The sequence below is a fragment of the Scylla paramamosain genome, chromosome 2, assembly GCF_035594125.1.
Source record: "Scylla paramamosain isolate STU-SP2022 chromosome 2, ASM3559412v1, whole genome shotgun sequence".
NCBI classification, from domain to species: domain Eukaryota; kingdom Metazoa; phylum Arthropoda; class Malacostraca; order Decapoda; family Portunidae; genus Scylla; species Scylla paramamosain.
The window spans coordinates 10,887,501-10,900,000 of NC_087152.1; the positions used below are offsets into that span (position 1 = coordinate 10,887,501).

Consider the following 12,500-nt stretch of genomic DNA (forward strand, 5'->3'; position numbering starts at 1 on the left):
ACTTCCAGGCTCGTCAAAAGTTAATACCGCAGCGTCATTCCCAAGTGACAAGCACAGGGCCAGACTACCGCCACAGCCCCGCGCGGCGCCTGATTGCATGTCGAGACACTCACGCCGCACGGAGGAGGAATAATACCTTGTTTTCAAGACGAACACTTCGCTTAATGCATTGTACATTACCGAAGCATGAGTAAACATTCATTTCAGCAATTGCTTTCTCGCATAAAGCATTAACCGCCGCACCAGAGGAACAGTATTAAACAAGTATGCATATTTAAATCAAGCTCTTGACGCACTTGGAAATCATGAACACATGTCAAATATAAATATAAAACTTGTTCATTTTACTAATTACTTGTTCCCATCAAGTTGATGAGTTCACTTCAATCCATGACTCTATTTTACGAGGACTTACAATAAACTACAAACAACATAAATTTTCACTCACCATTCAAACAGACTCCTCCATCAAAGGACTTCCCCTGCCGTCCCTGAGAAGATATATATATACTCGTATATATATATATATATATATATATATATATATATATATATATATATATATATATATATATATATATATATATATATATATATATATATATATGGAGTGATGATAAACAAATACGTACAAGGAAAATTTCATCCACGCATGACTAGCAAGACGAGCAAATAAACACTTCAGTCCTCTCTGACACATCTTTCTTCAATCATAAACCATTTTGAGACCTTTCCTTTCGTTTAACAGCCACCTTTAAACGCTATCAAGATATTTTTTTTTTTTATCTGTTTTACTGCCGCAATATTACGTAAAAGAATTATGTATGTGTCCTATTCAATCTCTTTATTCTTATTGCAGGTCTTTTTAAACAATGTACAGTGTTTATAAGTGCTTTAAATTGTAAAAAAGTAAGTGAACACTTCTTACTTACTTACTTCTGTACGTGTCAAATCTTTATTCTCAGACTCAAATCTTAACACTGGCTCTTCACTTTTAGGGAGTGAAAATTTTATTTCTCAAGTTGAAATCTTTACTTTTCTGGGTAAAAGTGAACACTGGCTCTTAACTTCACTAGGATCAAATCTTTACTTCCAAGTTCATATCTTAAATTCTTTGAATGAAATCTGCACATCATGAATCGTCACTTTTATTCAAGCACTCCCAGTCTACATTACCACCTACAACTACTGGTCAGTAAGTGGAAGAAGGGATATACTGTAACACAGATGTCATAAGAAAATTCTCAAGGTCAGTAATCAGGATACGGCAAGAAATGATGGATTCAAGCTTGCTAAAGTTAGATTTAAAAAGAGATACGAAGAAATTGGTTCTCAAATTGAGTAACAGTTGAATAGAATAGACTCAATAATCAGGCTGTTGCTTTAAAGAAACATAAGACAAAAATTTATGGATGAGGATAATAAGTGGAAATAGATTAAGCTATATAAAGAGGCTGCCACATGTAGGCCTTACGGCTTCTTGCAGCTTCTCCTATTTCTTGTTTTCTGTTCTTATGGTCTTATATTCTGTGAGTGGGAAGACAACAGGTGGAACACTCCTCAGGATAATAGTATACTTATATTACCAGATTAATAAAAAGAGGAAATAACATAAAAATCATCTCAGAATAATAAAACAGCGCAAATAGAAAGATGCAATAACAAAAAATCATCTCGGAATAATAAAACAGCGCAAATAGAAAGATGCAATAACAAAAAATCACCTCAGATTAATAAAACAGTGCAAATAGAAAGATGCAATAACAAAAAATCATCTCGGAATAATAAAACATCGCAAATAGAAAGATGCAATAACAAAAAATCATCTCGGAATAATAAAACAGCGCAAATAGAAAGATGCAATAACAAAAAATCATCTCGGAATAATAAAACAGCGCAAATAGAAAGATGCAATAACAAAAATCTCAAAGAAATTTCACGTGTTTCCTGAAAGCACGAGCTCGATTAGAAATATATAAAATCGTTTCAGAAGTCGAGGTCACCATGTCTGAGTTATAAAGCCTCGTGGAGTGGAGGTTCAGATGGTGTTTGAAATGTAGGAATAACTTGCAATATGAGACGGCGGTGAAAGAAGCTTACCATGGCAAAAATATAACCAGCCACCTTCCTTTCCTCCTCACAACTTTCCTATAGATTCTCTCTCTCTCTCTCTCTCTCTCTCTCTCTCTCTCTCTCTCTCTCTCTCTCTCTCTCTCTCGTGAAATGTTTCTTTTTTTATCATCATCATCATCATTATTATCATTATAAAATATGAGCACATCCTGGAGGAGCCTACAGCGGCTTACTGTACATGAGGCAGGTCAAAGTTCCCTAATCCCTGACATGGGTCTTTATAGGGATTACATTTGACTCCTCCTACCTCGTGACGTGATCATAGAACCACGCTCACGGCCTCGATACCTGGTGTATACGTATAAGGTGGCGTTATGGTATGTACCTGCTCTCCCGGTCACCTGTGAGGACTGTCTACGTGAGTGTTTTCTAATCCTGTATGGTGACTGAAGATAACTCGTGACTGACCAAGGTGATCCTCGCGTCTTTCTCACGGTCGTGCTTGCTCCTCCTTCCCCAAGAGGCGTGCGGATGTTGATAATTATAAAATAAACATAAAAAGAGAGTAACATTAAATTGACAGCTAAATTAGATGTGATGTGCTTAAGTGATACGTTTTTGGTAGCATTTGTTTTCTGTTTTATTATTTTCATGCTACAGAATGATAATTTATACTGCTAGATAATGCATATAAACATAGATATATGTATATGCGGGGAGAGAGAGAGAGAGAGAGAGAGAGAGAGAGAGAGAGAGAGAGAGAGAGAGAGAGAGAGAGAGAGAGAGAGATTTTTTTTTTTTTTTTTTTATTGTCACTAGTTTCCACAAGCTGCAATGCACGCACCGCCACCTGACAACACGCTTGGGTCGGGCAGGCCGCGTGACTGGTGCTCCCTGCAGCACTCCTCCCTCCTGCCCACCTCTCAAAGTACTGGAGCGTCACCTATCAAGCCGCGAAGCCGGAAATGGAGCGTTCTCCGTTCAATATCTCCTGAGGAACTTCAAACTCTGTGGGAAGACGAGTCCACTGACATGTGTGTGGTCAGAGAATCCTTGAAACTCCGGCAGTAGTGACACTCAGCGGTGAAGTAAGTTGTGGAGCCCATCAATCTGCCAGATGCAGGGGTGGACAATATGGCCTTCACTCAGCCGCGTGACACCTGAGGCCAAAGTTACTCATTTTATCAGAGCAACTTTCACCACGGCTCACACGAGACGAGAAGCGGTTGGATATGCATTGTTGTTTAAGTGAAGTTAAATACACATTGCTATTCAAATCAAGCTTGATATTGTTGTTTAAATAAAGCTGGATATTGCTGAAAATTCATTGCAGTTTGAATAAAGAGCGAGTCATTGCTGTTTAAATAAAGCTGGATAAAAAATGCTGTATGAATAAAGCTTTACACTAATTGCTGTTTAAATAAGGCTGGATATTACCGTTTAAATAAACCCAGAGACTTCTAGGTTGTTAAATAAAGCTGGATATGCATTACTGTTTAAAGAAAGCTAATCACGGTAATACAGTGCTCTAATAGCAAGCCTCCCAGCCCTACAAGTGGACTGTTATAGAACGAGTCAATATTTTAAGGTGTTGTGTAACTGCTACGCAGGTATCACACATCAAGTACTTCCATCGTATAGACGTGAAACTAGAAGATATTCTAGTGCACTCGTGGCCTCTCAGCTCCACAAGCAATCTGTTATGTAAGTGAAGTCGATATCCTATGGTGTGTTTTGTAACTACTCCTAGCTATCACGTATAAGTACTTTTAGCGTCACACACACGTGAGACAATATGATTAGACATGTCAACATGCTCTGATAGCTTCTAGTGTTTTTATGGTACGACACTGCTGCTTCTCCTTTGTGGCGTTTTGGCCACCTTCTGCCTTATCAGTTTCAAAACACAATATAGGAATGAAATAACACATAAGATTGTGTTTTGTTCATCTCTATGGAAGAATCATATGACCTTCAATATTTATAAACGTGGAACACTCACAATTCAGAATCTTTCAAAAGAGGGAGTACCAAGACACTTCAGAAGGTAAACTGGCTTCCCGCGTTCGGTTCTCATACTCCTGTCCTCTTTATGGAAACGACATCTGAGAGAGCTTTTTTTTTTTACTTCGGTTAATCTCTCAGATACACAACAAGAGGAATTACCATGTTACGTCGTAATAATATTTGAGCGAGTTTTTCTTTTTCTTTTTTTTTCCTTTGACCAGTCTCCCTCAGACACGATAGGAGTCAATACAATCTACGTCATCTCAATATCACCAAACAGACACAAGTACCACAGATATACATCCCGTTTTACTGGTATGTTCATTCATCTAACGTGTAAATGATGAATCCCATTTTCCGACGCAGCGTCCAGCCCTTCTTTTGAACACCTTCGGGCGGCGCTTACAGACCAAGTAGCATCCGGTCATATACTCTCATATCCCGCTGGAAATGAGACGAATGAACACTGAATGCCAAAACAGCCTCGGGGACCTGAATCCATGGCACGCTTCGCATCCACGTAAAGAAAATGAATTGAATATACGTAATGCCCAAGATGACGTCTCGCCTGCATTACCTCACATCATCTTTCCTCGCTGCAGGGGTTCACCAGGCAAGGCAGCAGTGGCGGTGTCCCTAATAACACTGACTGAACATCCCGGCATAGGAAAGTTTAGGTGCCAGACTCATCTTCGCTGCTCTCTTCACTGTTTTCGAGGTATTTTGAGGGTTAAGTGATAAAATGTCGAGGTGATATGCGTGTAAATACGTGTGTGTGTGTGTGTGTGTGTGTGTGTGTGTGTGTGTGTGTGTGTGTGTGTGTGTGTGTGTGTGTGTGTGTGTGTGTGTGTGTGTGTGTGTGTGTGTGTGTGTGTGTGTGTGTGTGTGTGTGTGTGTGTGTGTGTGTGTGTGTGTGTGTGTGTGTGTGTGTGTGTGTGTGTGTGTGTGTGTGTGTGTGTGTGTGTGTGTGTGTGTGTGTGTGTGTGTGTGTGTGTGTGTGTGTGTGTGTGTGTGTGTGTGTGTGTGTGTGTGTGTGTGTGTGTGTGTGTGTGTGTGTGTGTGTGTGTGTGTGTGTGTGTGTGTGTGTGTGTGTGTGTGTGTGTGTGTGTGTGTGTGTGTGTGTGTGTGTGTGTGTGTGTGTGTGTGTGTGTGTGTGTGTGTGTGTGTGTGTGTGTGTGTGTGTGTGTGTGTGTGTGTGTGTGTGTGTGTGTGTGTGTGTGTGTGTGTGTGTGTGTGTGTGTGTGTGTGTGTGTGTGTGTGTGTGTGTGTGTGTGTGTGTGTGTGTGTGTGTGTGTGTGTGTGTGTGTGTGTGTGTGTGTGTGTGTGTGTGTGTGTGTGTGTGTGTGTGTGTGTGTGTGTGTGTGTGTGTGTGTGTGTGTGTGTGTGTGTGTGTGTGTGTGTGTGTGTGTGTGTGTGTGTGTGTGTGTGTGTGTGTGTGTGTGTGTGTGTGTGTGTGTGTGTGTGTGTGTGTGTGTGTGTGTGTGTGTGTGTGTGTGTGTGTGTGTGTGTGTGTGTGTGTGTGTGTGTGTGTGTGTGTGTGTGTGTGTGTGTGTGTGTGTGTGTGTGTGTGTGTGTGTGTGTGTGTGTGTGTGTGTGTGTGTGTGTGTGTGTGTGTGTGTGTGTGTGTGTGTGTGTGTGTGTGTGTGTGTGTGTGTGTGTGTGTGTGTGTGTGTGTGTGTGTGTGTGTGTGTGTGTGTGTGTGTGTGTGTGTGTGTGTGTGTGTGTGTGTGTGTGTGTGTGTGTGTGTGTGTGTGTGTGTGTGTGTGTGTGTGTGTGTGTGTGTGTGTGTGTGTGTGTGTGTGTGTGTGTGTGTGTGTGTGTGTGTGTGTGTGTGTGTGTGTGTGTGTGTGTGTGTGTGTGTGTGTGTGTGTGTGTGTGTGTGTGTGTGTGTGTGTGTGTGTGTGTGTGTGTGTGTGTGTGTGTGTGTGTGTGTGTGTGTGTGTGTGTGTGTGTGTGTGTGTGTGTGTGTGTGTGTGTGTGTGTGTGTGTGTGTGTGTGTGTGTGTGTGTGTGTGTGTGTGTGTGTGTGTGTGTGTGTGTGTGTGTGTGTGTGTGTGTGTGTGTGTGTGTGTGTGTGTGTGTGTGTGTGTGTGTGTGTGTGTGTGTGTGTGTGTGTGTGTGTGTGTGTGTGTGTGTGTGTGTGTGTGTGTGTGTGTGTGTGTGTGTGTGTGTGTGTGTGTGTGTGTGTGTGTGTGTGTGTGTGTGTGTGTGTGTGTGTGTGTGTGTGTGTGTGTGTGTGTGTGTGTGTGTGTGTGTGTGTGTGTGTGTGTGTGTGTGTGTGTGTGTGTGTGTGTGTGTGTGTGTGTGTGTGTGTGTGTGTGTGTGTGTGTGTGTGTGTGTGTGTGTGTGTGTGTGTGTGTGTGTGTGTGTGTGTGTGTGTGTGTGTGTGTGTGTGTGTGTGTGTGTGTGTGTGTGTGTGTGTGTGTGTGTGTGTGTGTGTGTGTGTGTGTGTGTGTGTGTGTGTGTGTGTGTGTGTGTGTGTGTGTGTGTGTGTGTGTGTGTGTGTGTGTGTGTGTGTGTGTGTGTGTGTGTGTGTGTGTGTGTGTGTGTGTGTGTGTGTGTGTGTGTGTGTGTGTGTGTGTGTGTGTGTGTGTGTGTGTGTGTGTGTGTGTGTGTGTGTGTGTGTGTGTGTGTGTGTGTGTGTGTGTGTGTGTGTGTGTGTGTGTGTGTGTGTGTGTGTGTGTGTGTGTGTGTGTGTGTGTGTGTGTGTGTGTGTGTGTGTGTGTGTGTGTGTGTGTGTGTGTGTGTGTGTGTGTGTGTGTGTGTGTGTGTGTGTGTGTGTGTGTGTGTGTGTGTGTGTGTGTGTGTGTGTGTGTGTGTGTGTGTGTGTGTGTGTGTGTGTGTGTGTGTGTGTGTGTGTGTGTGTGTGTGTGTGTGTGTGTGTGTGTGTGTGTGTGTGTGTGTGTGTGTGTGTGTGTGTGTGTGTGTGTGTGTGTGTGTGTGTGTGTGTGTGTGTGTGTGTGTGTGTGTGTGTGTGTGTGTGTGTGTGTGTGTGTGTGTGTGTGTGTGTGTGTGTGTGTGTGTGTGTGTGTGTGTGTGTGTGTGTGTGTGTGTGTGTGTGTGTGTGTGTGTGTGTGTGTGTGTGTGTGTGTGTGTGTGTGTGTGTGTGTGTGTGTGTGTGTGTGTGTGTGTGTGTGTGTGTGTGTGTGTGTGTGTGTGTGTGTGTGTGTGTGTGTGTGTGTGTGTGTGTGTGTGTGTGTGTGTGTGTGTGTGTGTGTGTGTGTGTGTGTGTGTGTGTGTGTGTGTGTGTGTGTGTGTGTGTGTGTGTGTGTGTGTGTGTGTGTGTGTGTGTGTGTGTGTGTGTGTGTGTGTGTGTGTGTGTGTGTGTGTGTGTGTGTGTGTGTGTGTGTGTGTGTGTGTGTGTGTGTGTGTGTGTGTGTGTGTCGTCTCTAAGAAAATAGGGTAAAAACAACAGGAACCAGACGGAGACACAATTTTCCGCCGCCGCCAGGTGCTTGCTCTTGTCCCACCCAAACACTCTCCCACACACAAACACACACACACACACACACACACACACACACACACACACACACACACACACACACACACACACACACACACACTCACAAATCATTAACACAAGTAAAAAATAATAACCTGCCAACATTCGAGTTAAAAAGAAAAGAAAAAAAAATCAGTAACTCATTCAGCAGTTATTTCCTGATATTAAAAAAAAGTAAATATTCGACTTGTTTTTTTCCCCCCTCACGTCCATATAATATTCTGTCAGCTGCTTGGGTTTTAACACGAAATACCTGCATTGAAAAAAATAAAATACACACTTTTTATATTTTCACATCATGGTCATTTTTTTCCCTCGTTACCGTAAGGGAGAAAAAAAAAAGATGGAAGCGAATTATAGTGAAGCAAAAAAAAATAGAAAGTAAAAAGATGCGCCTTTCATCCTTGCCTCGCCTCTCAACAGGGAGTGACAAGGGTGGATGTAGTGTGTCCTGCCTGGGTAGAAACACCTTTATAACACATTAGACCACCACCACCACCACCATCCTCCACTGCTCCAGCCTCCAGCCAACCCAACCCTGTCTCCCTCCTCCACCTCTTCCTTCCTCTTACTCAGCCTGCGAGGACAGCATAGTGTTGGCGGAGCATCAGCCATTAGGAGCGTCAACAGCATTGCTTCGTATTCTAAATCACTGTTGGGCATTTTTTTTCCTCCAACTTCAGCTTCTATTAAGTTTTGTACAGCGGGCTATTAAATAATCCTGAACCCTATAAAAAAGCAAGTAAATTTCTAGTCTCTCCGTATTATCAACATTGGTTCGTATTATTCACTAATATTATTCATCCCTTCACTACTGGATGATTTTTTTTTTTTCATTCACCTTCTTCCATTTATTTTTATACAACAGTCCCTTAAAACAGTCCCTGGACCTCATAAAAGACCAAATCAATCTTCTAATCTCTTTTTTTTTCCGTGATTTCAGGCATAACATTAATTTTTACAGTGCATCTAATGTTACCAAAAGACAAGCATAGCAGTGAAAGTGTCACACGTTTCGGTGCTTTGTTTCCTTCACATTTAACAGGCTGTAGTGAAAGTTACTGGAGTGTTTTCAATATTGCTGTTATTATTCTTGTGGTATTTTATTAAGAATTATGTTTCGTCTATTGCAAAAACACTTTTCTATTACCATCCGTATATTGCAAAAAAACACTTTATTACTATCACCATCATCATTTTTAGGTTTGAGGTACCAAGACTTTATTGTAGGACACGCCGCAGAAGCTTCGCTTCTATTCTGACTAATAAACGTCCTAAGTGAGATCAGAACACGAGGTATTATTGCATTACTTCTTTTACTACTACCACCAATATCATTTCTATACTAAAAGCATCAAGAATGTACTCAAGGAGACGCCGTAGGAGCTTCCGTTACTTCTACTCCTATTCCAATAAATTAACAACCCCACTGATTTCAAAACACGGATTATTATTCCATTATTCTTCTATTACTACCACCACTATCATTTCTAGACTTGACCCATCGGGACTTTACTGTAGAAGACGCCCGCCGCCGCCGCAGCTTCCCCGACCTTGACACCGCCCACGTGCGTGCAAATGGAGCAGCTTTGGGAGTCGATCGTCAGCGTGAGGAGGCTTTTAGCGGGGGAGTCAGAGTGGCTGGGAGGGTGAGGAGTGGGCGGGAGACGCTGCATATCGAACCTGCTACCACTACCACCACCACCACCGCTACCATCGTCCGCCACCATGCTGCACGGTAAGGCGGCGGGAAGGACAAGGAGGCGAGTGATCTGCAGGCATCGACAAGCTGGAGGGAGCGTGTGAAGCGCCAGTGTTGTCTGGAATGAGCAAGGAAATGTGTGTGTGTGTGTGTGTGTGTGTGTGTGTGTAGAGAGAGAGAGAGAGAGAGAGAGAGAGAGAGAGGAGAGAGAGAGAGAGAGAGGAGAGAGAGAGAGAGAGAGAGACAGAGAGAGACAGACAGATAGACACAGACAGACACACAGACAGGCAGACAGACAGGCAGGCAGGCAGAAACAGACAGACAGACAGACAGACAGACAAACAGACAAACAGAAACAGACAGACAGAGACAAAAACAAAGATACAGACATAAAGGCAGACAAACAGACTTATTGATTGACCGAAACAAAGACAAAGATAGACAAACAGACAGACAAACAGAACAAGCTTGACAGGATTTCCTTTTAGGCATCGAGGAAAACTGAGGAAGGAAAGCAGCTTAACAATAAAATGGTCAAGAAGAGAATATTGCCAAGGTTTTCTATACAGAGAGAGAGAGAGAGAGAGAGAGAGAGAGAGAGAGAGAGAGAGAGAGAGAGAGAGAGAGAGAGAGAGAGAGAGAGAGAGAGAGAGAGAGAGAGAGAGTCGAATAAACAGGAAGTGTGTGCAGTGACCCCTTAAAGGAAGGTAGTGGAGAGAAGACTACGGCCAGTTGACAAAGTGATATGGAAGAGGAGGAGGAGGAGGAGGAGGAGGAGGAGGTTGGGGGGAAAGAAGAGGAAAGAAGTGAAGGAAGGGGAGCAGCAAGATGAAGAATGAAAGGAAGGAGCAAAGCAAAAAGAAAGAGGATTATGAGGAGTAGAAGGAGGAGGAGGAGGAGATGATGACGGAGACAAACGAGATGGCAGCAAGGAGGAAGAGGACAGCCTTGCACTGGCGCGTCAATTCGAAAACAAAAGAAAAAGAGAGAAAGGTGGAGGGACAGAGACGAATGTAATGTTGTGAGAGAAAAGAAAGTTAGAGTGAAAGAACAAAAAAAACACACACACACACACACACACACACACAGACAGTGAGAGTTGAGTGGAAGTGTCTGCAGCGAAAAGAGAGAAAGAGAGAGGGAGGGAGATGAGAGGAGTAAAAGATGAATGAAAGATGAAAGGAAGCTTGATGTTCTGTCCGTTATCAGAGGAAAGTTTCATGTTCCTGCAGTACGAATAATGTTTACTAAGGGGTTACTCCTCACAGCAGGTTCATAAGAAACTGACCTATTTAATTCGCTCCAAGTCGCATATCAATTGTCACACGTAGTACAAGTTGAAAGCAGAGGCGTGGTCATAATTATTATAGTAACGTTCTTCTCACTTCCAATGTACTTGCCTTCCTCCCTTCTTCTTCGGTTAGGTTAGGTCAGGTCTTTGCTGTCCTCTCTTCTTCTTAGGTTAGGTTAGGTCTTTGCCGTCCTCCCTTCTTCTTAGGTTAAGTTAGGTCTTTGCCGTCCTCCCTTCTTCTTAGGTTAGATTAAGTCTTTGCCGTCCTCCCTTTTTCTTAAATTATGTTAGATCTTTACCGTCCTCCCTTCTTCGGTTAGGTTAGGTTAGGTTAGGTCAGGTCTTTGCCGTCCTCTCTTCTTCTTAGGTTAGGTTAGGTTAGGTCTTTGCCGTCCTCTATTCTTCTTAGGTACCCCTGGTCTCCTTGGAAATACCTCAGCTACCAGGAATTTTAGGAGATAGTCACCAAATCAGAGAATTGCTTAGCGTCCTCTCCTGATCTTAAATCCCCTTTGTCTCGTGAAAATCCCTCAGTTATCAGGTTTCTAAGGAGACTCACCAGATAAATAGGACCTGTTTTACCTTTCTACCTTGATCTCAGCTCCTCCTTGCCGCTTGAAAATCCTTCAGTTATCAGGTTTCTCAGACTATCAGCAGATCAGTGGGCTTGGGACGGAGGAAAACACTTAAGTGGAAGTGAATGAAGGCTACTCGATTTCTGGCCAAGACTACACCAAGGGAAGGCTTATGTTATCCACCATCTGTTCAGTGTAAGTACCTGATGGTGTCTAGACGGAGACGTAAGCTGGGAGAGGTGACGGTGAAAGGTGCGCATGGGAGAGGATGAGTAGGTCTTGTCTCCCAGGTGTTGCGTCCCACCAGTAAAGAGGATGACAGTGGAAAATACGAGTATGCGTGGGAGAGAGACAAACAGACAAACAGACAGACAAAAAGAGAGGGAGGGAGTGAAAGAACCGAAAGGGGCACGAGGACAGACACACAACCATAGTCAGACAGACGAACGGAGATACTGACACAGAGAGAGAGGAAAAGGGCTGACGGCAGGAAATATGCATGAGAGAGAGAGAGAGAGAGAGAGAGAGAGAGAGAGAGAGAGAGAGAGAGAGAGAGAGAGAGAGAGAGAGAGAGAGAGAGAGAGACTAGATAGGCAACCACGCTGAAATACAGACAGACACGGGAAAAACAGATACGACAAATGGAGAGAGAGAGAGAGAGAGAGAGAGAGAGAGAGAGAGAGAGAGAGAGAGAGAGAGAGAGAGAGAGAGAGAGACAGAGACAGACAGACAGACAGACAGACAGACAGACAGACTGACAGACAGACAGACAGACAGACAATAAAAAGAAAACAATAAGAGAGAGAGAGAGTGTGTGTGTGTGTGTGTGTGTGTGTGTGTGTGTGTGTGTGTGTGTGTGTGTGTGTGTGTTCGAACGAGTGTAAGAATAAGAGAAGAGCAATACGAAGAAGAAGAGAAGGAGGAGGAGGAGAAAAGGTGACACTGAGCGACAAGAGAAGAGATAACAAGTGTGTGTGTGTATGTGTGTGTGTGTGTGTGTGTGTGAGAGAGAGAGAGAGAGGCTACGTGAGAAGGCGAAAAATGGGGACAGTAGCAAAAAAATACGAGAGGGACACAGGACGAAAACGAGGAGGAAAGTAAGGACCAGGGGAAGGAAAACGGAGAGGAGGAGGAGGAGGAGGACGAAGTATAGAGGGCAAGGCGGAGCGTTCCAAAAGGCGCTTCACGTCAACGTAAAGACAAGTTGACGGTAACAGATAGACAGACACTCGAGCACGGAAAGAAAAAGACAGTGAAAAGGAGGAGATGCAGAGCCATTGAGAGAGAGAGAGAGAGAGAGAGAGAGAGAGAGAGAGAGAGAGAGAGAGAGAGAGAGAGAAGCAGAGAA

At 43.5% G+C, this 12,500-nt stretch overlaps 1 long non-coding RNA gene across 3 annotated transcripts in view; it reads right to left on the reverse strand.

The window, feature by feature from the left end:
* The window catches only part of LOC135109829 (uncharacterized), a 94,080-nt gene that overhangs the window by 60,677 nt on the left and 20,903 nt on the right, over nt 1–12,500 (reverse strand). The gene's annotated exons all lie outside the window — the stretch shown is intronic.